The sequence below is a fragment of the Corvus brachyrhynchos genome, unplaced genomic scaffold, assembly GCF_000691975.1.
Source record: "Corvus brachyrhynchos isolate BGI_N302 unplaced genomic scaffold, ASM69197v1 scaffold219, whole genome shotgun sequence".
In the NCBI taxonomy this organism is placed as follows: Eukaryota; Metazoa; Chordata; class Aves; order Passeriformes; family Corvidae; genus Corvus; species Corvus brachyrhynchos.
The window spans coordinates 762708-767649 of NW_008240034.1; the positions used below are offsets into that span (position 1 = coordinate 762708).

At 43.8% G+C, this 4942-nt stretch overlaps 1 protein-coding gene across 1 annotated transcript in view; it reads left to right on the forward strand.

Moving 5' to 3' along the window:
• Positions 1-1301: 1301 nt before the first annotated feature.
• MED26 (mediator complex subunit 26) overlaps positions 1302-4942 on the forward strand; it is a 15921-nt gene continuing 12280 nt past the window's right edge. Inside the window, exon 1 of the mRNA XM_017743883.1 lies at positions 1302-1320. The gene's annotated coding sequence lies outside the window, so the exon portion shown is untranslated. The remainder of the gene's footprint in view (positions 1321-4942) is intronic.

A 4942-nucleotide genomic window follows, 5' to 3' on the forward strand; every position in this document is an offset into this window, starting at 1 on the left:
GGCAGTTCTGGCATGGAGTTGGGGGAGCATGTGGCAAGGAGAGGTGACAGGGGGGTTGGTGGCAGCTCGGGCTGTTGTAGAGTAGCTTGACCCCCCTCACACTGTCAGAATGGGTCATTATAGGGGATCATTAAAGAGCTTTTTAAATCCAAATGATAATGACTTTGCAGCAAGCACCTGTCTGCACATGCTGTACTTGGGCCCTTGGTGGGAAACAAACACTCTGAATGCTCAGAGGCTGCAGGGAAATAACTCATTAACACTTTTTTATTGGTGTAGCCATGGAACAGCTCCTCAATGGAAGAACCAACTTTTTGTAGGTAGTATTAATATGGGGAATAACCTCTGGCAGTCACCATGAGCCACAGCTTGGAACAGACAGCTGCTGTGCAAAGTGTGGGTCCTTCCAGGAGAGATGTGCTGGAGCAAACTTCCAAGGCAGCGGAGGATCTGTGGCTGGTGCTTCCCGAGTTGCTCCAACTGGGGATGTTCCTGGATCCTGTGTGAGGCCATTTGAGTGCACCTTGGCACACCTTAAAGCCAAGAGAGCAGGGAGCTGAGCATGGCATCTGGCAGGGCTGGAGCTGGGATGGGGTAGGCATAGGATCCCAGGCACTGCAGCCTGACACCAGCACAGGCAGGAGGGGAAACACTGTCAAAAGCTCCCACATGGAGAGGGACCCAACCTATGCCTTAGGAAGACTTTTAGCTTAGGGTGTATTTCAGAAGTCTGGGCCTGGGCTGGAAATTCCAATTTGTCATTTTGGGGGGGTTTTGTCTGGTAAGTGGAGGGTGAGCCCAGTTTAGGGGTGGTGAGATCTGCGTGGTTGCCTCTCTTCAGGATTTTGTTGTGGCCACATGACACAACAGCTCTGTCATTCTGGCACCTTTGGCTCCCGATCAAAGTAGCTCCACTGCAGCTGAAGCTTTTTCTCCCTGTGAGATCCTTTCCCAGTTTCTTCAAGGAGCTGCTGCAGGCGACAATTAGAGTTTCTTTTTTTTTCAAGAACCACAAAAGTTTCAGGAGAGGGGAAGGAGGAATCGATTCTGCCTGCTGCAGAAGTTTGATGTTAGTCAGGAAGCACTGCTTTTAAGGCATAGTTACTCCAGTACTTTAGGCTTGGAGTTAAAATTAATGTCAGTGTAGTTTTTTTACATAAAAAACGTGTCTGTTTTGGCTGATAACACTTTGCTGCTATCTCTTCTCACCAGTTACGTGCTTGGTGATAACTCCAGATATACTTTCTTCGGTCTGTGTAATGTGGTAGGATGTGGCCCCATTTTTACACTTGGTCTTTAAAGAAATAATTTAAGGTAAAGGTAAGTAAGTACCTCACATTCAGTTTAATGTAAATATAGGTTTGTTTATTCAGTGTTCTAACAGCTAAATTACTCTTTCTGTGGGTAACTCATGCTTTTGGTGTTTGGAATAATATTTAAGTGCCAGCAAATTGCTTTAATTTGAGGTGCAATCTGCTAAAACTCGGCAGCGAATTGGTGTTTTCAGGGGCACGGCTTTCATGGGGCAGCAGTGCGTGCCTGAGTGTGATTGTTAATATCAAAGTGTACAATTTTCAGCATGTCCAAACAGTCAGTGGTAGCAATTTCTGCTGAGGAGTCACTGGAAGTAAAACATAATTAGTTCTGTTTTAGTGAACAGCGTGGTTTCTAACCCAGCAGCTGGGGAGGAGGGATCCTGCGTCGAAGGGATTCAGCGACATGCTCAGCTGAGCGTGTTTTCAAACTTTGTGCTGTGAAGACGACTGTGCAAAGGTGGAAGTCTTGTCTCAGAGTGACAGCTAGCACTTCTGTGGAGCTGCTTTCTCACATAGTTTCCATGAAGGATCAGCTTGCACAGTATCACAGTCATAATACAGGTCTGGAGGGTTTGATTTTTTTAAGGAGCGTAGAACTGTGGAAGGTAGAGGAACACGGTGTTTTCTCAGGGCAGTGATGCACAGTCATAAATTGTCTTTGGTGAACAAACTTCCAGCACATCTACAAGTGTCTGTAACTCAAGCCATCACTTGAGCAGGATTTTCTGAGCAGGTCAGTACATAACACTCCTCGTGCTCTGTAAATTAACTGCAGCAGGAGAGGACAGAGAATTTTAATGTCTGTATATAACTTATCATCCTGAAAGTTCCAGGAAAAAAATAACAATTCAATATTGTAGTTAATTCTTGGAGAAACTACAGTTGATTTTTGAACAGAATTGAGCACAGTGAGATGGAGGAGACAATGCAAGAGGTGATGTTTCAGATTTATTTGTGAAGGTGAGTGCCTGCATCTCATGGGCTGAGCACACTGCTTAGGAGCCTGGCTGCATCCTGGAAAACTCAAGTGTCCATTGTCTTGTGAGGAAGAGTTTGTCTGTCAAAATATGAGCTTTTGAGTTTTGACTTTGTATTCTCTTCACTGGACTTTTCAAGACAGGCTGCCAAGGGGCTTAAGCCTCACTGGGACTTTCTTAAGTGGAAGTTGTGAGGTTTTTTGCCACTAGGTTAGAAATAACCAGGCCAGGTTGGAGCTTCATGAATGTTCTGCCTCATCGCTGGAAGCATTCAAGGCTATGTTGGAGCAGCCTGGGATAGTGGAAGGTGTCCCTGCCCATGGCAGGGTGTGGAATGAGGTGGGCTTTAAGGTCCTTTCCAACCCAAACCAGTCTGGGATTCCACTATTCCATGTTCTGTGTTTAAATAGAAAAAAAGTGCAGATGGGTACTGTGTTCCTTTGTTCTGCCGTGACCACGCTGAGCAGTTGGTTCTGGAGTGGAGCTGCTCTTACAAACCCTCAGCTGAGAAGGCTCCATGCTCACCTTCCTCCAGGGAGGACTTTTTTTCCCAGCCAAAGGTAGAGAAGGCATTTTGTTTCCAGGGAGATGCTAAGGATTGTTCCACTGGCTGGAATGGCCAAGCATTCTCCAGGGATTATTGCCGGGCTTTGCTTTCCTGACAGGTGACATTGTCCTGAGGTGACACAGCCTTCAGAGAATGGAGGTATTTGGAAATGGGTGACTAGGAGCAGTATTTAATCTAGAATTTGGAGAGCAGTAATTCTAGAAGATGGGTAAATTGTTTTCAATTTTTTTTCCATATCCATAAAACTTGTTTATGGTATGTGCTGACAAGAATTCACTATTGGTAACAGTTGTTGAAAGGATACAGTGACTTCTCTCCACAAACTTTCCCAGTTTGTAACACCATTTTTCTCAGGTTTTGTGAACAAACATACCGTGCTTAAATTCTCATGAGCATATTGCACTTCAGTGTGATTAATTAATACATTCCACAAAGAATTCAACATTGTATTCACCAGGCTCCTACCTCAGCCTCCTCATTTAAGGAATCAGCTGAGAAGCTTCCCTAGAAATTTAAGGAAAAGCTGGCCTGCTGCATTTAAAGTACACTGATATGGTGATAAATGTTTTTATTTTTTAAGAAAAGAGTGAAAAATCTGTATTATGGGGACATTAGTAGGGCCTTTCTGAATTGCACTCAGATATAAACTGCTCTGTGTTAACAGCTCTGCGTAGACACTCTATGGGATGGATAAAATAATATTTAAGAACTTCACAAAGCTCTGGACCCCTTCTCATCAAGTCCTTAAATGCACGTTGCATGGTTTTAAATGTTCACCAGTTCTGTGGAGTGGATGAAGATGAAGCAGGTGGTCACAGAATTATTCTGTCCAAGTGATGCCTTTAGGGGTCCCATGGTACCTTACTGTGCTCTTACCCTAACCCAGGGAGGTACCACCAGTGAGTCCAGGTGAGTTCCTTACAGCAGAAAGCACCAAGATCATGATGAATCAGCAGGGGCACATTTTAAGGCTGGATTTTCTGTGTATTCTGTGTTATTCTGCCTGAATAATCATCCAACTGCATTTGTCTCATTGAAGTAGGACCAGTTGTCCCCGTGACTTTGCTTGCACAGCAACCTCATTTTATGGCTCTCTAAATTTTGAAGCAATAATTTTGGACTTCAGTTCATGGCTTATAATAAATATTAACTACCAGGATTCATCTGGTTGAAGTTTCTGTACGGAGGGAAGAGGAGGAGAAATGATTATCCTGTAGACAAGGAAACTGTATCATGGTTGGGGTGTGCTTAGCACCAGTGCAGTGATTGAGGGGTTGTGAGGTGGCTGAAAATAGTGACAGGGAGCAGCTACAGAGCCTGAGTGGGGAGAGGAACTTTGGGCATTTCTTTTGGGATTTTTGGGATCACATTCACATGGAGCACTGCGCTAGGGCAATGAGGTTGGAAGTGTTGAATTTTTAGGTCCTTTACAATACAAGCTGTTACAAGAGTTACCTGTATGGATCTTTTTGAGAGGACAATTCTGAATTGCTGCTCTGAGTCTAGTTTGGAGTAGGTGGAGATGGGTGTTTTAATGTGTTTGTGCTCCTTGTAATTCAGTGGTCCATCACCTTCATAAAACAGCTCCTTCTGGACTTATCTGATCTGTTCTTAAACCTCTGTAGTGGCTCTGGAGACTATGGAGAGATTATTTGAGTGCACTGGTAGCTTGCTAGTTATTTCTATATGCAATCAGTATTTGTCTTGTTGCAAATCAGGCCAGTGAGCTTGAAAACAGTTGATTAACATTTTCTTTATTACGACTAATAATGCATTGGAAGGCTTATTTCAAGCTTCATGTGTCTCTTCTGTATTTTTTCAATACTGTGTTAAATGAAAGCTTCAACTTTTTGTTATTAACCATGTTTTCAAAACCTCTTATCGCTGCTGTCCTCTGACCTCCTCTTTGTGTGTGTTCTTTTTGCACTGTTACACCTTGAGACAAAGATGTAATTCCAGCTGAATTTGATTCCTCTACCATTCCTTACATCTTGGGATTGAGTGGAGAACACCACTAAATTATCTTGCTTGCAGTGTGCTGTGGTAAATGCCACCGAGAGTGGCAGTGACTGCCTGGAGCT